At 40.9% G+C, this 23,276-nt stretch overlaps 1 pseudogene; it reads left to right on the forward strand.

Moving 5' to 3' along the window:
* Positions 1 to 20,505: 20,505 nt before the first annotated feature.
* Positions 20,506 to 21,271, forward strand: LOC147455608 (glycine-rich RNA-binding protein 4, mitochondrial pseudogene; annotated as a pseudogene).
* Positions 21,272 to 23,276: the final 2,005 nt, after the last annotated feature.

Raw genomic sequence — 23,276 nt, forward strand, 5'->3', positions numbered from 1 at the left:
CAGATCGGCTATATCTGCTAGCCCAGTTTCTACCTCCTAAGAAGATTTTCCTATATCGTAGTTATGGTCATCAGCTACGAGGATATTTTAACTGTACACACCACACTTGGGAGTATGGGGTAGCCTTGGCGACTCGTATCGTGCCTTTGGCAGAGAGGCCAAATACTTGCTTCTACTGTGATAGCTGTTTGTGTGATCATGTGATGGGCGGCATAATAGAGATGTAGCTGCAAAGCTCATTAGCTAAGCTTTTTTTGTCCCGTGACAGCTTTTGTGTGTGTGTGTGTGTGTGTTTGTGTGACAGATTGGTCTCATATGTCAGGTTGGAATTTTACAGAGGTTACTAGAGAAACTTATTTTATTTGAGTTTCAACTCCTCTATCTCCCTATTTTGCTACCCCTTATATGCTCCACAGCATGCACGAAGAACAATCGGCAGATCGATACTACATATATGTGCACCATAGGACAACAAATAAAGTTTCTTTCCTCTGTGTGTGTGTGTGAGAGAGAGAGAGAGAGAGAGAGAGACAGATTGGTCTCATAGGTCATGTTGGCATTTTAAAGAGGTTAGTAGATCACTTCCTCTTATTTGAGTACCTACCCCCCTACATACTGATTTTGTGCTCTACGATGCACGAACGACAATCGGCGGACCAACAGCCCCCATCTGTGCGTCATAAGACAAGTAAAAGTATCTCTCTCTCTCTCTCTCTCTCTCTCTCATAATCTAATCGTTCATAGTACCATTGCCGCCATGCACAGAAAGTAACTATATGCTTTACACATGTCAAATGGCTAAAATTAACTAGTGGGCATTTATTGCACTGTATAATTTTGATTGAGAGATCACTTTCACACTTAATGGGTCGTACAATATTCATTGACATACTTATTGTAGCACCCTAGAGAGAGAGAGAGAGGGGGAAGAAGAAGAAGAAGATACAACACGCATACTTCATCACAAGAGAAAGAGAAATAGAGAGAAGAAGAAGATAGAGCCAGTATCCATCACGAGAGAGAGAGAGAGGGAAAGAAAGCATAGCTCAGAAAAGCATCGTGCAAAATGACAACACTGAGGATATTGATGTCCATCAGAGAAACCCAGATTCTACATATACATGCACGTATGAGAGAGAGAGAGAGAGAGAGAGAGAGAGAGAGAGAGAGAGAGAGACATAGAGAGGGAAGTACATTAACAACAGGGAAAGGGGAGACAGAGACTAGTGTTGTGTGTTGGTGTCCTTGTGTGTAATAAAGAATAATTTTAATGTTATAGCACAATGACTTGGACTAGTGTGCAAATGGAGCGTGGATATTGATCTATCTTCTGCTAAACTGCACCCGCAAACCATAATAACACTTTCAGAGAGAGAGAGAGAGAGAGAGAGAGAGAGAGAGAGAGAGAGAGAGAGAGAGAGATTGACTTATAGATAAATGGCAAGAACAAAGGTGACTGCGAGAAAGGCACGCAAAGGACCATGTTTGGCTGTTAAAGCAGGAGGAAGATATGCCAGTGAAAAGAAGAGACCAGGAAAGCCCATGAAAATCTTGAAAGCTCCAAGGATAAAGAGGTTACAAAGACACATCAAGCTATTCAAGGAAATTGGGAAGGCTCAAAAATGTGTTGAGCTTCTAGTATCAAAGCTTCCATTCCAAAGAACAGTCAGGTCAATATGTGTGGAAGCATGTTTTGGGACCATGAGGTGGAAACCTGATGCGTTGCTATAGCAGTATAAGAGGTAGAAGAAGTCTTTTTGCTATAATATTTCAATGACATAAAAATTGTTGTAGCACATGCACATAGGGTAACGATTATGGACAAGGACAATGAAACTTTGAAAAGAGTAAGGTGGAGATATGATAAGCTGCTCCAGCCCAATGAATTTATATACAATAAAATGAAGGAAATTTTGCTTATTCCTCCATCAAAGCCAGAAGCGGTGAAGGTTGTAGAAGTCACCACGATGTGAATACCAAGGTGAGGGCTAGAAAATTGGCATGTAGAGGAGATGAATAAATTGAGAGAAAAGGAAAAAGGCATCAAATGCTATAGAAGAAGAGATTAACAGCTTCCACATTACACACAAAATCAATGTCAGCAACAACAATATTTATCATCTATGGAGGAAGGATTAATAGTAGATATACAGCTAGAAGATGATATAAGAAGACTTGCATTAGATTCTATGGATATCAATATATTGTGGGATCCAGATGCTCAAATCACAGATTCAATTGTATATATCTTCCTGAAGTAAGATGCTTTCACCACTAACTTCATCAAACTTGAGGCTAGAGACTAACAGGTAGTAATTGTCTTGTAGTTTGATCAAGACCCAGCTACTTGCACAAAGCCATGCAAAAATATATATCTTGGAATCCCAGATTTCTGTCTTTCTCAAAATGAAAAACACCCCTATCAGCACATTTGAGAAGTGGCTTGCCCATTGTCCAATGCTGCAAGTAACAACGATAATCTTTCCATATGAGATCAACCACCATTGGAGCCTCGTTTGCATTGAACTTGACAAGCCATCTGTTTGGACACTAAACTCAATTTGAGAAACGCATCTAGAATTGATACTGTGAGTATTGATAATTATAAATTGGTTTTGTTTTGGATAAAGTATGGAGATAATTATTGTGTTGGGTTTATACCAAGTCCTCCTGCTTGAAGATGCATAAAAAGACTGTTGCATGTATATGGAAGTCTATGCAAAAATCTAGAGCTATACATGTCAGAAATTAAGGAAGTCACGGTACCTTTACAGATGGATGGCAACTTGTGTAGATGGAGGTGCCTCATCCATGCTGAGTATATACTGCAAAGATGTTTTGCACTAAAGCCATTCATGTCAAAGCTATGCATTTTGCAGAGCATTACTATAACATTGTGACAGTTTGGAGGACCAAAACGTGTCTCAGTTCCTTTTGTTTTCATTGTCTTTTGTAGAGTGCATTAGAGAAGTACACCGTACAGTATTTGCATCGATATCATGCCACCATAATCAAGCATCTACTTGCAATTTCACATCCCATGAGCATGGATGCAGAAACAGACCCTACTGGATGACTACATTGTAGAGTTAATGATGACTGATGAGGGGCTGTAGCAAATAGATTTCATAAGGATAGCTGAGAAAGGTTGGGAGCAAGAGGAGGGAGTAACTTCTAAGAAGAGAAATTTTGCAGGAGAGTTTGACAAGGAGAAGATTCCAAATGAGGGGAATCCCACACAGGAGAAAGATTACACAAATTGAGGGACTGGCGAAGAAATAAATGTTGAAACTCCCTCTAAGCTTGGAGGGTTTTAGAAGGAAGAAGTTTATGCAGAGGGAGGGGCTGAGAAAGAACACTCTAACCCTCAAGCAGAGCACACCTCTACCACAATTACACCTGTTGAGCTTGAAAATCAAGAGTCATTTATGCTTGACACACAAACAAATCATGGCACATTAGAAGCTAATTCATGTGCAATGGAGCCCTCAACACTAGAGACACAAGAGTCTTGAACAACAGAAGAAAAAGAGAAGAATCTCGAGGATGTCAACACTGGACAAGACAACCTCCATGGCAAGAAAACCCAGTATGGACCTTTGCTAGACATTGACATGATTGTTTCGATAAAAACCAATGTAAAAGAATATGAAAGTCAACCTATTGACTAACTACTTATTTGTTTTACAAAATGTTTGCAGAGCCTATTTATTTTGGATGTCAATGGATTGTTGTTGTTTTGAGAGCCGTATGATCCCCACACACAACTTGTCCATCTGCACACCATTAGAATAGGTGATTGCAGAGCCATTGTGCATCCGAGAACCAAGGAATTTTTACGGTTTCCAAGGTTCCAGGTTGCGATATGGTCCTCTATGCTGCAAAGAAACCTCAATACCCTTGTAAATATGGTTTGCAATGTAGCGAGAATCGAACATTCAAAATTTGATTTTTTGTATTTGCAAAAGGAGTGTGTTTTCATTGGCGGCCACTACCACCCTACCAAATCAAATGTATTCCTATACTATAAACCTTTTTTCAAATCCATGTCCCATATGATGATATCAACACTTTGTTGATAGATGACACACCCCATTAAGGCTTGCTAAATCCAACGGGCACCACTCTCTCCCCACCGTCATTTGAAGGTCATAAGCATGACTTTTATCTAGAGGAAATTTTAATCCCTTATCTCCAGAATTTGTATTTTAACCCATTGGCTGTTTCAAAATTTGTACTTACAAATACTCTCTGAAATGCTAACTATCTACATTAATATGATTCTTTGTACTTATCAATGTGGTGCCATGGAAATGTGTGTGTGTGTGTGTGTGTGTGAGAGAGAGAGAGAGAGAGAGAGAGAGAGAGAGAGAGAGAGATATTAAACATCAAACCCTGCTTATGTTGTTCAAAATATACAGTAATCACACTTCCACCTAACAAAGGGACAGAAGGAGTGAGACAGTTTCATCTTACAATTGAGATAAAGATATAACCAAATTGTGGGAATCATCTCACAATTGAAACAAAATATTTAAATTGCAAGAAACATTGGAATGGAAGTCATGAATATAGATTCATTCAAGTTACATTAGCATGATTTGGACTCGGCAGTCAGTTCTTTACAGACAATCTCTTTTTCCCCTTGTTGCATTGCTTTGTGTCCATCAATTAAGAAATAGAACTATGAGGGATCGCTCTCCGCAGTCTCGTCCACGATGTTGTGTTAAAGTTGAAGAAGATTGCATTGTTCTCTTATTTTGACCACTGTCACAAGGTTGATCTCTTTGTCAAATACCTCCACATCTATGACACTATTTTTCTCCAGGCATGTCGACTCTTGATCAATAGGAATAAACTTAGAGTAGCCTGCAATAATTTGAGAGTGATGGTACCAGAAGGAGATGAGAAGGGACTGTGTGCCAATCATGTACTTGGCCACCAAAGTGTCCAGTGCAACCCTGCAATGTATGGCGTCCACCTCTTTAACATACCACCCTCTAGCAAGAAGCTTGTCACAAAAGCAAGCATCTAGAAATTTACATACCAGCATTGTTTTTGTAACATGTATGTGGCAGGTGTGAAATAGTTCCACAAATAAACTTACAAGACAAAAATTATCAATCTTTACCAATTTAGTGGGAATTGACTTTTGTAGGGACCTTTGTACATCCCTAAATAGCTTGCTTATGAGAGCTTCACACACTGTGGTGTCTGGGATTGGCTAGTCAATACAGCTCCAATTTTTAGGGAGAGGGAGTTTAACTAGAGTACCTTTTTGATTTTTTTTGTTGAGCTGGTAGAAATGCTCGTAGAAGAAAATTTCCTCATTTGCAAGACTTTGCTAGTTCTTCCATCATACTGTAAAACACCAATGTCAGTGTGGATTATAGATATGAGACCTATAATATACTCCACTGGCTCCCATTCCTTGTATGATGAAGGATAGACATTTGCAATTGCAACAACAAAATGTAATAGACCACCTAGTCTAACTACTGAATAGAATTTAGAACTTATGAGAACCTGATATACCTCTGTTAATATTGTTCTACATCTTTAAAAAGAAAAAATAAATTAAGAGAACAGCAAGGTTTGAAAGAAAGAATAGATATGGAAGTCTATGAACACACTTACAGTTGCATTGAGGATGATAAGCCAATGAGACATCTCCGCCATTAGCGAGATGCAACTGTAAGTGTGACTATAGACATGTTGTAACAAAACCTCCTTAACAATTTTCTTGCCCACCTCCACTTTGAAATCTAGCACTCGTGCTTTCCATGCTGAACATAATAGATTTGTTGTTGAAGATCTTTTCCTCCTTCTTGGTTTCATAAGAACCTAAGAACCTTTGTATATTTTCTGTTGTTGCCATTGACTATCTATATTGATGGAGTTTGAGATAGTGATAGAGCTTATGGTGCTACTTGGCCTCCTTGGGAGACTAATGGCAAGGCTGGCTGGAGAGAGAGCACAACAATCCCTAGAGCTATTAGGTCGGGAAGAAGAAGAAGAAGAAATCATGGCTCTTTCTGGGTGATAGAAGAAAGCATGAACTTTCTTCCAATGGAGGGAAATTCAGTTTTGAATGCTTGGTTAATGGAGCAAGAGCTTTTGGTGGCGGGAATATGATACATTATCGTGGATGTCTTTTAGTACCTTGACTACATTCAGACCCTGGGCTCACATAGAGATACCATGTTTCTTCTCTTTATTTGTATTTTTTGATTTATTTCTTCCTATTTCTACGTTACGTTGGCTTGATGTTCATTAGATGCGCCTCCTTTTCTCTCTCCTCAATAAGGCCCTCCAAATGACCTCCCAAATTCCCTAATGGAATCTCTAAATTAGGAAATTCCAACGGGGTCTCTAATGCCGCATCCTTTGTTAAGTTATTCTGAGATGGGTTGTCAAAGGAACCTTGTTTCTCCCTATCCAGGTCGCCAACTACTATATAACACCATTCACAACTTCCACAAATGACCCTCTCATCCAAATTTTTGAGTTGCTACTATTTGCATGATTGGAACCTTGATTTAGCAGGCACCGTCTTGGTTACGAAGTTGGTCAAAGCCGCCCTTATATCTCCTATAGACTTTGTGCTTGGGCTCGTCGTGTAGCTGACCCCACCATCTAGAACCATGGTGTCAATCGCGGGGCAAGAACCCTTGTTATTTTCAAATGCAATGGATTTGACATGACCCTTATCTATGCTTGACTCACCTTTCTCATGCATTGTTGTTCCGTCCTCTTGCTCCACCATCATGGGGGTAGAGTGGCCCATTGCCATAGATACTCTCAAAGTCAATAGGTTTTCTTTGGAGACAAAAAGTCCCATGTTTTGAAAAAAAGGAGGTTAAGATCTTTTTATCTTTTCTTTCTTCTTTTTTTCCTTTTTTTGTGGGTTTATTCAAATAAAAACTCACAAAAGATCAAAGTTTAATACTTGCAAAGTAAGAATCTAAAATATTTGCAAAGCAAAAGTCTTCCTTGTAATTAATTGCCCCCCCCCCCCCCCCCAACCCACCCACCAAGATAAGTGTGATTTTGGCACCCTCAAGCCAACAAGGGCTTTATGAAAATAAGCGCAATTTTGTCAAGCTTTAGCACAAAGCTGAGAATACACAAGAAGTGTATGTCGACCACCTCTAGCTTGGGAGCCCTTGCATGACATTGCCAATGGAAGCTAGCTCGTGGAAAGGGTAATCAAGCACGATTTGCATTGTATCAAGCAAGCTCAAACCTAACTAGACTTCCAAAGCTTGATGTGAAGGAAAATAGAGCCATGGACAAAAAATAAGCGCACTAATAGTCAACTTTGCTCTCGCATCATGGCCAGCTCTCCCAATCTTCTTCACGAGCCCAAGTAGGTAGATCTTGGATAAGTTCACTACTCGCCCATACCCACACACCACACCTGCTCCAAGACAAACTTTACCCACACCCTCCTCATCACTTGGTTAAGCTCATGCTGTGAATGCCACCATGGCTAACCGAGAAGCCCTCGCCACACTCAACAGCTCTCAAACCCTAGCAATACTTAGATGCTCAAACCTCGTAGATGTGTAGGGTTTCTAACCATCTGAAGACGCTTGATATGGTCTTTCAAATTACCATAATCCTAAGTTTAAACTTACAACTTAAACTTTAAACCATAAACTTGAAACTCAAATCTAAATAAGTAGCCTAAACTTAAATACAAACCAAAAATTTAAACTAAATCTAAATTCAAAATTGCAAATTGTAACTTAATCTAACCAAAACTATAAACCTAATTTATGACCTAAAGAGTAAACATAAAAACTAAATCTACAATATTTAAACCAAAATCATAAACCATAAAGTATACCCTAACTAAAAAATGCAAACTGAAACTAAAAAATGCAACGTAAACATAAATTTAAATATAAACCTACGATCTAAATGTAAACTATAATTCTAAATTTAAACTTATAATTCAACCCTAAACTTACAATTTAAACATAACCTTAAATTTAAAACCTAAGTTTTTTACGTTGCACCCTAACATGCAACCTAACCGTAAAACTAAATTTACAATAGTCATAAATCAAAAATCTAAACTTAAATTGTAACCTTAATCTATACCAAAAACATAGCCATAAATCATAAATCTAAACCTAAAAATTATAAATTTAAATCAATACTAAAAACCTAAACATAATTAAAAAATCTCAACCTAAACTATAACTCTAATCTATATTGAAAACGCAAATCTATAACCTAAACTTCGGATTAAATTTGCATCTAAACCTAACTATAAACCTACAACGTAAACGTAACTTTAAACTTAAATTTTCAACCTGATTCTAAACGTACAATAGTCCTTCTAAAATAAATGTTAGAACCATGAAACACTAAATTCAAACCTACAACATAAACCTAAATGGTAAACCCAACCCTGAATTTCAATTTACTACTTTTTCTACCTTCAGTATGTTCCTTGTCCGTCAGCACATCAGCCAAGTGAATCTCTATAAGAGGAAAGATATTCATTGAGGCTAACATCCTTTCAATTTTCTTGGTGTCATATTTCTTACAGATCTCTTTTGGTCTTAAAGCCTTTTTCCAGCCTTTCTCTTCCTGAGTCCCTCAAGGTTGAGACTGTAGTTTTTGAATTGTCCTAGCATTTGAAAATTTTGGCTATTTTGGCATCTTCTTTGCCAAGTTCTATGTAATCTTGGTCGCCATCTCTTGTTGTTCCTGCCATTCATCAACTTCTTTCCCTTTTCCTTTTGCCATCCATGTGGCCCTCCATTGCTCCCATTTCTTGATTGTAACAGCGTGCTTCCTCTCAGATCCTTCTGGAGTCTCCTTAATAATGACTACACCTCTTCTTTTGTTTATTAGCCTTACTGGCACTAGTTCATATGATTTTTGTTTGGATCCTTCTGGTTTGGCAGCCTTCAAGCACTAGGCTGAAAAATGGACATTTTTTTGCAAGTATAGCAACTTGAACTCTTTTTGCCAAAGTCAGCACTACCTCTACCCCGTCCAATACTCCCTTGGTACCTGCCTCTACCCCTCCATGTTTTGGAGCTCAGCATACTACTCAAAGGCTTGATTGTGAACATCTGGGTCATTATTCTTGCCTCCTTTGAACACTAGAAGGTGATTTTTAAATCAATGGATATTCCATGGTGCCTAGTATTGTCTTTTGAATCAGATTTGTGCTCCAAAGACTCCTTCTTATTGTAGTGATTAGTGTCTACTTCCCATTGTTCAATATTTGTTTCAATTATAGTATTTGGGTTTGGTTTTTGCTATGTCTTCCTATGTCTTGAGCTGTGAATCCCTCTACCTTCACTCGCAAGTGTGCTTTTTGGTTTTTCCCTTAGCCTTCTTTCGAGATTCAGTGCATCGAGAGCATATCTCTTCCCTCTTTGATCGTTGATGCTTGGAGCCCATAGATTATTAAAAGTTTTTCTTCTCAGTCGTTGAAAATCCAAGTTCAGATTGAACAAGAATTAGATTATATTTAGATCAGTACAACTAGAACAAAGTACAGTATGATCCAAAGTGTTGCTTTGAGCTTGTTGACAAAAGAATACAATTGCATAGTGAGCTCCAAGACACTATATTTAAGAGCATAATACAATAGTGTGTCAATCCCCAAATCCTAGCCCATCAAATGAAGTAATGGCCCCTATTTAAAGGTGTCGAGCTGGGTCTTTGACTTACTATCCACTATGCAATTACCATAGTAAGTGGCTCGATAATTACCAAATCAATTGCGTGAGTCTGAATTCATGTCTTAGAATTGTTTACACAGTCGACAAGAGTCTTATAAAAGTAGAAGATGGCTTAACTTCCATATTCTTTTGTGCCACTTTAATATGTTTTCATCCATAAATAAATGTACAAAAAGGACACAATACTAGAGGTTCTTCAAGCTATTGATGCTTTTTAGCCATTTTCATGGCGTCGATATTTGCATCAATATATGTTCGTAAATATTGATTGTCAAATTGGCACAGATATTGATGATTTGGATAGCCATTCCTTTTCAAACTAAGTTGCAAACCCATTTTGAGTTGTTTGCAACAAGAAATAGAGTTTGGCCCTTTCCAAATTTGTTGTAGGTAAGGTTCCCCTCTCTCTCTCTCTCTCTCTCTCTCTCTCTCTCTCTCTCTCTCTCTCTCTCTCTCTCTCTCTCTCTCTCTCTCTCTCTCTCTCTCTCTCTCTCTCCACATTCATTTTTTAGACAATATCTCTTCCACTCACAATTGTGAGCATATCCCAAAAAGTAAAAGACCAAATCTTACCAATATGTGGGTATAGTCGTATGTGGGTATAATCTTAGGCTAGGGTTTACATTATGTGGGTATAATCGTATGTGGGTGTAATCTTTGGATGAGGTGGTATGGAATGGACATACTCTTTGAGGAATGGAAGATTTAGAAGAGAGAAGCTTAGGTGATTTTTGTTATTAAGCATAGGTTGCAGCTCTCGAGAAACATCAAAATCAACTTTATTTGCCTTGCACTGTCTCGTCACTAATTGACACCTTGGGTTCAACGACTTATGATTTCTGGTTGGGTTGATCATGACCATTGGAATTTCTCAAGAATGGAAAAGATTCCCACGTTTCTAGATCCATAGTCTGAACCCATGACCCTCTCTCCCTTGAGATTGACTATAACTGCTAATCTATCACGTACTCGTTGAAATGTGTGTGTGTTTGTGTGTGTTAAGTTCATAAATCATGTCATTGCAGATAGTTTCACACCTGTTTCACATCAATCTCAACCACATTTGATGTGGTGCACATACCCTCCCAAGTTCACATCAAGTTCACACCAAATTATTTGGTGGGGTGCATATACCTCCCAAGTTCACACATAGTTCAAAAATTGATCGGACAGCCCAGACTGCCCCTGCCTCATGACACCTAATGTGGGCCATTTATCCCACCTCCCTATGGAGGTGTCAATTAGTGATGAGGTGCACTAGCCCAAATTGCCCAATATTCATCGCTTGCCCAATCTTTATCACTCATTTGCACATTGCTTCTAGATTGGAAACTCGTGATGAGGCACACTAGCCCAGATTGCCCAATCTTCATCGCTCGCCCAATCTTCATGTCTTGTTTGCACGTTGCTTCTAGATTGGAAACTAATGCTTCTCTGCCACATGCTCCTTATGATTGCTAGAAGTATCCACTCCTCATCACTAACGTTTTCCCATGTGCTACCTTATCGGCACCAAGGCAAGTCATGGGGGCTCCAACTCATCAAAATTTTCAAATCATGCCTCTTCCCATGTCCAAATCTCCATAAGGCTAAAGAGATTCACAAAAGGATCAAATCTCAACTTCAAGCATTTCAAAGGCTATCAAAACTTGCACCTACAACTTCCAAAACCTTATTTTACATTCAATATGGCACAAAAGCACTGTATGTTTCTGAAGTCGTGGAGCGGAGCTTAGATCGACTCACACACACACACACACACACACACACACACATACACAGACAGAGAGATTACACTGTACGCAGAGAATTCGTTGAAGGGTTATCCCAAAAATCTCATTATTCACACAAGTATAAGTGAGTATATACAAAGAGTTAGTGATAAGCGAGTTAGGCGGCCGGCCGGCCATATCCATAAAAGAGGCCACTTGGGCTTTAATCCCAAAAACCTCCCACTTAAAGTCCAATGTGGCACTTTAAGTAACTGTAAATCTATGAACATAAATGTACAAAGATTTACATGGCTACCATCTATCCAATGCCCAATAACTCATGACAATGCACAAAGCCCTCTCCTGGAAGTCCCTTTGTGAGTAGATCAGCAAGATTGTACTTGGTGTGGATCTTCATCAGTTGTATTTGCTTGCCTTCAAGTACTTCCCTAATGAAGTGATATTTCACATCAATATGCTTAGTCTTCGAATGGAACACTGGATTCTTTGCCAATTGTATAGCACTTTAACTATCACAATATAACTCTGGCATATCTACTTTGATTCCCAAGTCTGCTACCAATCTACCAAGCCAAATAGCTTCTTTGCATGCCTCATTTGCTGCAACATACTCAGCTTCTGTAGTAGACTGTGTAATACAATCTTGTAATCGAGATCATCATGATATGCCACCTCCAGCCAATGTAAAGACATAGCATGATGTAGATCTCCTTTTATCCAAGTCTCCTGCATAATCTGAGTCAGTGTATCCTCTGACACTCAAATCTTGACTACCATAGCATATGCGCATACTCTTTGTATGTTTTAAGTATCTCATGATACCTTTCACTGCCTCCCAATGTTTCTTTCCGGGATTTGACATATATCCGCTAACCACTCCCACTGCAAATGCAATATCCGGACTTGTAGCAATCATTGCATACATCAAACTCCCACAGGCAGACGCATATGGCACCATATCCATTTCAACCTTTTCCACCTCAGACTGTGGGCAATCTTGGTTGCTTAGTTTCACATATGACGGCAATGGTGTCATCAATGCCTTTCCCCTGTCCATATGGAAATGTTGCAACACCTTGTCAATATACTCTTCCTGAGATAAGTAAAGCATCTTCTTTGACCTATCTCGCTGGATATGCATACCCAGTATATGACTTGCCTCACCCATGTCTTTCATGTCAAAAACCTTTCCCATTTTTGACTTAAGAGCTGAAATTTATGCCATTTGTCTACCAAGAAGTAACATGTCATCCACATTCAAGATGAAGAATATCAAGCTACCATCCTTAGCCTGTCGAGTATACAGGCAATGATATGTCTCACTTCTCTTGTATCCTTGAGAAAAGCATAAATTGGTGAAACTTCTTGTACCATTCTCTTGGTGCCTGTTTCAAGTCATAGAGACTCTTTCTCAAATGACATACCAATTTCTCTTTGCCTTTCTCAACATACCCTTCTAGCTGCTGCATGTAAACCTCCTCATGTAAATTTCCATGAAGAAATGCCGTTTTCACATCCATCTGATGTAAATGAAGATCATGTTTGGAAACCAAAGCAAGTACACTTTTCAATGTTGTCATCTTGACAACTGGTGAAAAGACTTCATCAAAATCTATTCCATGATCGTGCTTAAAACCCTTAGCAACTAACCGTGCTTTGTATTTTGGTTGTCCACCATGAGGAGTAAGATTATACCTATAAACCCACTTACAAGGTAGAGCTTTCTCGCCCTCTAGCAGTTGAACCAAATCCCACGTTTGATTCTTATGCAGAGCCGTCATCTCTGATTGCATGGCCAACTGTCATTTTTTCGAGTCGACCACTTGTAATGCCTCCTTGTAACAAGATGGTTCTCCACAATGCGTGAGCATGACATAATTTAGAGGTGGCACATAATGATCAGGTGGTTTGGAGACACGCTCAGAACGTCTCACCACAACTGATTCTACCTCTCTAGCCACTATAGGCTATTCTTGAGCCTGACTATGCTGTCTTGATGTGCTAGCACTAGGTCCATCTTCCCTAAAGACAACTCTTCTGATATCCTTTGTTTTCTCTGGCTTAGCGTGAAACTTGGCTTCATTGAAATGCACATCATTGCTACAAATGACTTTTCTGGACTCGGGATCCCAAAGCCGGTAACCCATCTCGCTCGATTCTCCGTAGCCAAGAAATATACACTTCATGCTCTTCGGTTCTAACTTATTCCTCAAATCCTTAGAAATATGGCTATAAGATTCACAACCAAAGACTCTGAGATGCTTATATGAAGGTGCCTTGCATGTCCATAGCATCTCGGCCACTTCACTCTTATCCAAAACCTACTAGGAGACCTGTTGATCAAATGGACTATTGTAGCCACTACTTCCGCCCAAAATCCATCAGGCAACTCAGCATTTGACAACATGCTTCTGACATTCTCTTGTATGGTCCTATTCATACATTCTGCAACTCCATTTTGTGAAGGATTGTATGGTGCAGTAAGTTCCCTCTTTATCCCTTTTGCTTCACAAAAGTCTTGGAAAGCCTTGGAAACGTACTCTCCACCATTGTCTGTCCTTAATCATCTCAGCTTCTGACCACTCTGATTCTCCACAAGTTGCAAGAATGTCTTAAATACCTTGAGCACCTCATCCTTGTGCTTCAAGAAGTAAACCCATACTCTGCAAGAATAGTCATCTATAAAGGTACAAAAGTACGTTGCTCCCGCTAGTGACAAACTAGGCATTGGTCCGCATAAGTCACTGTGTACAAGAGCTAACCGTTCATCCTTATGATTTCCCTTTGATCTATGCAGTTCCTGTATTTGCTTACCATAAACACGATGCTCACAAAACTCAAAATTATGAAATGAGAAACCAGGCAAATAACCAGAACTAGACAATATGTCCATTCCCTTCTTTGACATATGTCCCAGCCTACGATGCCAGAGTGATACACTTGGATGGTCAATCACATTAATTACATGGTTTTTGACCTCTGAAACATGTAAAGTGTGCAGAGTTCCTGACTTGCTGCCATGTGCTACAATCATTGAACCTTTGGAGATCTTCCAAGCGCTCTTTCCAAAGACTGTCACATAACCCGCATCATCCAACTTCCTTGTATTGATCAAGCTCTTTCGAATTGTTGGAATATGTCTGACATTCTTGAGCAATAAAGAAGAACCATTCTAAATTTTTAACTGCACATCTCCCACTCCAAGTATGTCGCAAACCTGCTCATTGCCAAGTCTGACATAATCCTTAGTAGCCACATATGAAAAACATGTATCTGTCTCAAGATTAAACCCTGAACAATGCCTCAACGGCCTGATGCATAAGATGCAGTCCAGTGTCTACACAAAGTCATACCATCCTATGGGATAAAAGTCGTCAAAGAGGATGCATGTAGAGGGGAACTCCAGCAACCAAATCCACCTCACACTGGGTTACCCAGACCCCAATGCTTGTCTTCAAAAAACCTCACACACGGCCCTCTCAGATGGCTCACCAAACTACCCAAAACTAGCATACATCCTGCAATAGACCAATCACTGTCCTATGACCGCTGCGGTGGTCTATCTGCTAGAGTGACTCACAACTAGAAGACCCACAATCACAGTACATCAATCTGCAATACATGCTAGTGGTGTCAAGCCGTCGTATGGCCACACCTCCCTTGGAACCTGGCAAGCACAAGAAGTAGCAATGCAGACTGCAATATATATATCTGATGATATATATGTGTACTTGCTCTATATAAGATGCTTTGAAGACTAATGAGTGATGTATGTCAATGCCGATATTGATGCCGACCACCTCCTGCTTGCCAATCTACACAAGACGGGTTTCTTTGCGGCTGAAACCTATCTTTTGATGTAGTGCTCACAACGAAATTCTGAGGGCATAAACAACTTTGAAAGGCGGATAAAACTACAGGTCACGTCACCTGATTAAAATACTCCCGGAACACCAAGTGTGAATTTCCAAGCTCCGGATCCAGAATCTGCCTGAAAAGTGCGTGCGCGCGTGATTACGCGAAAACGCACTGAACCTTGCTCTTATACCAATTGAATTCATAGAGCGGAGCTTAGATCGACTCACACACACACACACACACACACACACACACACACACACACACACACACACACACACACACACACACACACACACACACACATAGAGAGAGAGAGATACACAGACAAAGAGCTTACACAGTATGCAGAGAATTCGTTGAAGGGTTATCACCCAAAAATCTCATTATTCACACAAGTATTAGTGAGTATATACAAAGAGTTAGTGATAAGCGAGTTAGGCGGGCGGGCGGGCATATCCATATAAAAGGCCACTTGGGCTTTAATCCCAACAGTTTTTAGCTTCATTATGAATTTCATTTTTATTTTCTTTCAAGGCATGATTACGAAGACTTGCTTTATATTATGTATGTCAAATATCTTCCAAGAATGTAAGGGGTTCTAGACACTGCCATAGTTTGATATTAGGATTGTCCCATGATGTGATTTGCACAACAATGTCCTAAGGTGGAAAGTTCAAGTAAAGAAAAATATCATGAAGAAGAAGAGGAAGAAGGGTAAGATATCAACCATGTAGCAGCGGAAGATGACAAAGAAGGTAACCTAATCTGAATATTTACACCTTCTTCAATTTATGAGATTTTTTTTCATCCTTAGTGGATATCTTACTGATTGTCTTCCTTTGTGGATATTAAGTCTTCAGTGTACTATTCTAGTTCTAACCCCAAGGGAAGGATTGCTGGGTTGGTCTTTGTTCTAGAGCCACCCATGGATCTTACCTCTAGTCTAATGTTGTTGGGTGACTGTGTGGTAAGAACCATGTCTACCCATGTGATTTCATGTGATACTTTACACCTAGGATAGGTGACCACACACACACAAGGGATGAGAGAGAACACACACACACTCACACAAGGCATGCCTAGTACAAAGAAAGCAAAGGGGACACTTGTCAAGCTCCTCCTCATGTTGTCCTCATGGTATGCCTGAAGCCTATTGGTTGGCCACCCTAGGGATCTAATGATAATTTAGGAGATTTAACTAATTGTCATTGCGTTTATCAAGTCCTCTCTCTCAAAGGGGAAAGCGGGACACTTGTCCCAAGGCTACCCTTGTTGCTTGTAATGCCTCCTACTTGTGATTGGCTAGGCTTGGAGGGGTCCAATGAGCTTCAAGCATGAGCTACAAGGGGGGGGGGGGGGGGGGGGGAGTGGGGGTCAACCAAAGCAAGCTAGGGGGTTGCTTAGGGGGTATACTCTCCCACACACACTTGCACACACTCTCATTGTGCATTGTGCAAAGTGCAAGAGCTCCCTCTCCTTCTCCAAGCAAGTAGAGGTTGAGAGCTTACACCAACACTCTTGGCTATGCCGAGTGCAAATCCAACCAAGATCAATGCTTCAATGCTTAAGCTTGCCATCTTCTCCACCCGGGGGATTCACCATGGAAAACTTACCGCACCACATAAGTGCAGGGGAGGGGGGTTTTTTTACAAGTTACATAAGCGTATAAGTTAGGGGTAGGCCCCCATTAATTTATCTCCCAAGCTTAAAAATAAGGGAGGGGGTATCATATTTATTTGGGGGGGGGGGGAGAGAGAGAGAGAAGGGAAAAATGAGAGGAAGTTTTTGTGTTTCAAAATCATGGCTTCCCAACCCGGGGTGTCCACTATGGAATATGTAAGATAGTACATGCGTTCAATGGAAGGATATTGAATTTGCTAAAGTATTACATAATTTATTTTACATTAGGGACATAAATAATCAATAGATGTAAATTTATTGAAGGGGTTTTTTAAATCCAAAATATCAAGAAGTATGAATATATTTGTTTATGCTCACCCATCTAATAGAGCTGCATTGCTTTACCTACTATACATATGAAGAAATATTTGATGGCATGCACAATCCTTAACTAAACACCCAGTGCTGGGCCAATGCCAAGTTTGTTGATTTGTGATAAGGACTAAGAGATTGTATCTCTCCTATGATTAAGACCGTATCCCTCATTGCGAATTCTGTCATCTTGTGAAGGTCTTGCATAAGGCCACATGTCTTCAAGATGCAAGCATAACTGATTGGATATGGAAAAAGGTCATCCTTTCACCTTCAATTAAAACCACCCAGGGTTTCCTTGCCATAACCATGTTGCACATTGTAGTAAGTTTTATTCCAATGTTTCTACACCCTCTATTGGGTATTGATGATGTAGTAGGTATGCCGTAGTGTGTAGTCAATAATATGCATGATGAAGCTAATGGTCACAATGTTCACCATTATGGCATCATCATACAGCAGCATGTGTGCCTCTTGAGCACTTTGTGCCATAGTAACATCAAGCGTAAGGGAAGGATATGTCTTGCAATCTAATTCAGCTCATTTATGAAAGCAATCAAGAGAAGGCCCATCGCTGCTCCCTCAAACTATATTTTCTTCTTCATATATAGACCACGTGGTTGTAGAACACACATACCTGATGGTCATGAGTGTGAGTTTCCCTAATTATTAGTGAATCACTATCTTCATGTGTACGTAAGGTGTTGATAATGAGCATGTTCAATTGTAATGTCAACGACATTGATATATATGTATTGGTCATGCCCATAATTGTTTTCTTTAAACGTGGGTAGGTATGGAGAGGGACATGGGTATGCTTGAATCTATGTCCAATATGGAGTATTGTCATGTAGTTCATGCATTTTTGGGCTTTGTAGTAGCAAAAGACGGAACAACATACTTCTTTCAGCAATATGTCACTACTAATGGGTGCTGACGACAATGAATCACTGATGAACGAGGAACTTGTGAAGCGAGCTAGTTGGCTGCCATTTGTGGTGGTGGTGGTGGTGGTTTGCCCGAGTTGGGTCTTTCTTATGTGGCATGGTTCCTATCGAAACAACAGATAAGTTTCCCTCCACCTTGTGTGGGCTCAAAGAGGTTGTTGCTTTTTTTAAGGAAAATATGGCATGTTGCCCTCAGCTTTGTTCCATGATGTGCGCCCTCATCGATGGCGTTTCCAACATTTTTGGCCTGCCATGGGGAGGCCTTTGTGAAATGTTAATTTTTTTGCAAGTGACGTGGCAAACTGCATGACCTCTTTTAGAAATAAGGCACAAGTAAGGTAAAGGAGCCAGTAAGGAGCTCCGATGTTGAGCCAGTCTTTTCGGCAATAAAAGAGATGTTGCTCCTCCCATATGAAGATAATGGTGTTAGTGTAGTGGCCAAAAAACCGTTGATGCATCACATCTTCATTGGACTAGACTAGGGCTTCATCCCTGTTATCGTGGATTGCTCTAAACATTCCCTATGCTAGCTTCCTCAAGGCTCGCATTTATTGTTACATACAAATGCAAAGATGCAATTTTTGCTTCACATATGAGTACCGTTCTCCTCGATGAGAGTTGCTCTCTTTTCCAAATTCCCAACTACAAATTTAAATTTTAGAGCCAAATTTGAAATTTCAATGTTAGAGATAACTTTCAAAGTCTGTTGGCGAGATAGAGGTATTTTTAAATTATTGACTTTAGTCTTAGCCCCCGTCACACTGGGGCAGGCATACCACGACTGTGTTGAGATGGCGTGTGGTAATTTGACGAGGTACTAGTGAAAATTTGTTGCTTGGAGGGGCACCCCAGCAAGCCCAACGATCTTTTCATGACCTGGCCAACCTTCAAAAAGTAAAATGCGGGAAGCATTTTGATAGGCTTCAAATGGTGGTAGCTCTTGGCTACGGGACACTGAAATAGGGGATGAGCACCCTAGTGTGATAGTGTGATACGGGCATTAGTGCTCATTTGAGTGTGAAGTGAACCCAGCTAGGGTTTTACTTGTGCATGAGATTGTATGGCGGGGCTATAGAGCGCATGACACGATGTAGTTAGTTTTGGTTATATTTCGGCATGCTAGGCCTCGTGGCAAAGCAAGGCATGCCGATTGTTGCCGGTCGAATGTAGCTGTTAAGTGATCGTTGACCAAAAAGTCAACACACGGAGCTCACACGCAGTCTCGAACCCCCGACCTCGCGTCCTAGAAGCACTACCCTAACCACTGCACTACGTGCGTGCATCTGCACAGGCCGTGGCGTATGCTGTACATATGTTTAAAATGTCTACTGCCCCCCCAAAAAGCGACATGACCGGCTGGGCCAATCACGCCCATCTACACGCGCCCTAGCAAGCCGATATTTAACCAGAGCCCTACGTAGTTTGGGTCCAATTTTTCACGCGCTTACCCTCGACAGTACCCTCAATGCATGGTGAAGGAAGACAAAAAATATCTATCTATCTCTCTCTCTCTCTTTCTCTCTCCATTTAAAAAAAAGTGGCTCAAGTTTGTGTCCGTGTCAGTGTCCGTGTGTGATGTAGGTCTAAGAGCTCAAGTTCCAAAGTTGCATGAAAATTCAATAGTAGCTGCCCCCAAAAAAATGGCGCGTGAGTTGAACATGCTCTTTTTTGAGTTGTGAAGCGAGAGAGAGAGAGAGAGAGAGAGAGAGAGAGAGAGAGAGAGAGAGAGAGAGAGAGAGAGAGAGAGAGAGAGAGAGAGAGAGAGAGAGAGAGAGAGAGAGAGAGAGAGAGAGAGAGAGAGAGAGAGAGAGACAGAGGCAGAGGCTTCCAAGGAATCACAACAATCGACGCTCGACTGCAACACTACTGGATTTCAGGTACGTGCACCTTCGAGCTGATTTGTTGTTCTGCGTTTGGCCTGAGAGGAAAGCAGCTTTATCAGGCATCCAATAAGGTACACCGATATTAAGCAATATAATAGGCTCTGTGTGTGTGTGTGTGTGTGTGTGTGTGGGTTTAAGCTACTTGGCTGCATGATTTTGAGCTTTGTACCATGTCGTCAAACACAGAGAGTTGGGGTTTTGAAAGGCTCATTTTTAGATTGCAGGCTCACACGTACACACCCGACAAGAGAGAGAGAGAGAGAGAGAGAGAGAGAGAGAGAGAGAGAGAGAGAGAGAGAGAGAGAGAGAGAGAGAGAGAGAGAGAGAGGGTTGTAGAAGGCCAGCAGAAGGTAGACGCCTAGCAGAAGTCGTAGAGAAGGCATAGATGGCACAGGCAAGTAAGCGCCTTCTATTGGGTGGATTGGCTCAGAGTCTACGTGGCAAGCTCTGTCAAGCTCCCTCCTCACTGATGTTCGTGCACACATACACAGTCGAGGGCAGCAAGCCGTTCATTGGAGGCATTTCCTTCCGCACCACGGAAGATGGCTTACGGGAGGCCTTTGGTGCACATGGCGAGGTGGTAGACGCAAAGATTATCATGGACAGAGAGACAGGGCGCTCTCGTGGCTTTGGTTTTGTCACTTATTACAAGGAGGAAGACGCAGATACAACTTTGTCGAAACTTAATGGTCACAATCTTGATGGTCGAGCTATCCACGTAGATCGGGCATCTACTCGCCCTACGCGTCCTTTGTCAGACTTTGGTAGTGGTAGTGGGTTTGGATCTAGCTTCGCCTTGGATTCCTCTGAGTCTGCTCCCGCCGATGATGACTTGGGCTCGATACCATCACTGGATGCAAGCACGTCGAATCAACAAGGAGACTTGAATGCCTGGATGGATTATCCTTGTTGCACGCATTCGCAGGTATGATATATCCAGGGATTAGAATTGCGCTTTTTTGCACACTATTAAAGAGATGTTACCAGCTTTGTACCACTGAATAGCTCTGCATGCATAGATGGATTTTTTCGAACCCTTTTCTTCTTTGTGGAGGCTGTGGTAGTATGAATGGGGCAGCTCTTTCTTGCAACCTATCGGGTTTGCCTTATGTAGGTTTTATAGTATCCAAACCTCTTGCAACTGGCTCATGTATGCCTTTGTCGATGGTGTCTAGAGCATGCAAAGCTTTCAAAAGTGAAATGTTTCTGTTTTCAAAGAGAGAGAGAGAGAGAGAGAGAGAGAGAGAGAGAGAGAGAGAGAGAGAGAGAGAGAGAGAGAGAGAGAGAGAGAGAGAGAGAGAGAGAGAGAGAGAGAGAGAGAGAGAGATAAATGAAATGAAATGAAATGTTGTATTAAACGCCTTCAAAAAGCCAAAATGACTTATGAGACCAAACTGATACGATCTTGGTGGATCCAATCCAAAAACAATGAAGTAAAGTGAAAGACTAAAATCATCATCATCATCCATGTCTGAGAATGCCCAGCATTGGGCATTGTCCAGGAAAGTATTGCATCCGTACTGAAGAGCTTTGTCAATGTCCGTCTCTGTAAATAGTCCGCCTCCATTTAGTGTAAATTTTACAAGTTTTAGTATAAATATGGGCAAATGCTTCAAATTTAAGCCCAACTTTTGATCTTGAAACCAAAAAAATTGATGGGTGCCCTCATTTATTTTGGTCAGTAAAAATATTTTTGGCAAGCCCGGGTTTTAGGTTTAATACGGTAAATGCCTTAAATTCTGATCGTAAAACTTTTTTGGTTAAGGAAAATGTTTTTGGCAAGTCTGGGTTAAGGAAAATGTTCACACTCGTCCTTCCCAACAGCACCTCCATAGTTCTGACAGATGATGGCGTGTAGAAAAGGCTGTGCAGAAAACCTTGTAGGCTTGCCGAGTACTCCCATATGCAGCAGACAGGGGCAGGGCCTAGAAGCTCTGGGCTGTTTTCAGTGGATGAGAAGGAGGAATCTCATACATTTAGTAGCTTGCAAGCGGCCTAAGATCCCTTTGTCATGTGTGGACACATGACAGAGAGAAAATAAGCTTTTAGAACACGTAAGAGAGAAAAATAGCTTGCATATAGAGAGAAAATAGCTCCCCCTTCTCCACATCGTCTCTAGGCTCACTAGCTCTTCCTTATCCTTCTGTAGTTGCTGCCTTATGATCTTGAAAGTGGGAGAGGCCTCCTTTGATGCGCATTATGTTGCGTTGATTGTTTGCTATGTGTTGTGCTCACTTTAAAGATTCTTTCAAAACTAGTAGGACTCTTTTCCTTGACATTGCCAGCATCATAGGCTTCAATGCTGCTTGGCTCTTACCTTCCACGGAAGCAGCACGATGTGAAGGCCTATAGAGCTTGTATTGCTATCCCCCTCAAAATAGCCCATCCATCCCAAGCCTACAAGAGGCAAACAAGAACGGCATTAGAGCGTTGGTTTAGCTGGGTGTGATGTATCCTAGATTCAGTCTCCTTGAGTATGGTCATATCAATGAGACTAGCCATTTAATTAAATCATGGAACAATTCCTGTGTAGATTCCAACTTCTAGGCTACGCAGATTAAAATCAAAACCGAGATAGATTGCCGGATTAAAGCACAGACACGGAGAGAGAGAGAGAGAGAGAGAGAGAGAGAGAGAGAGAGAGAGAGAGAGAGAGAGAGAGAGAGAGAGAGAGAGAGAGAGAGAGAGAGAGAGAGAGAGCTGTTGAAGACCCGTGTTACACAAGGTGAGGGTCAAGCGAGATCAGAGTGAAGAGCGTAGCAATGTCCATAGCATTTTGTTTAGCTTTTAGGTGAAGAGTGCATAGAATGCGGAGATTCTGATGTGTCTTTTATAAATTGACACATGTGTTCATGTGAGACTCGAGAGATACACACACACACACACACACACACACACACAGAGACAGACGACAATTCTATAAAGAGTGAGTGCATATCTCTTCTTATTGCCGCTGCCCTTGGCCTGTAAGAAGAAACCGCAAAAAAGATAAGGGTGAAGGGGACTTTTAAGCAGAGGAAAAGAAAGGCAATCAAAAAATTGATCGCCCAGGTATAGCAAGCCCATTACTCCGTAATACTACCCTAATTTATAAAAAGAGTAAACTTAGAAGTGGGGTGGGACCGGTCGCCAAACAGGGCCTAAAAA

Source organism: Adiantum capillus-veneris, chromosome 6 (assembly GCF_014529385.1).
Source record: "Adiantum capillus-veneris isolate H3 chromosome 6, ASM1452938v2, whole genome shotgun sequence".
Taxonomy (NCBI): Eukaryota; Viridiplantae; Streptophyta; class Polypodiopsida; order Polypodiales; family Pteridaceae; genus Adiantum; species Adiantum capillus-veneris.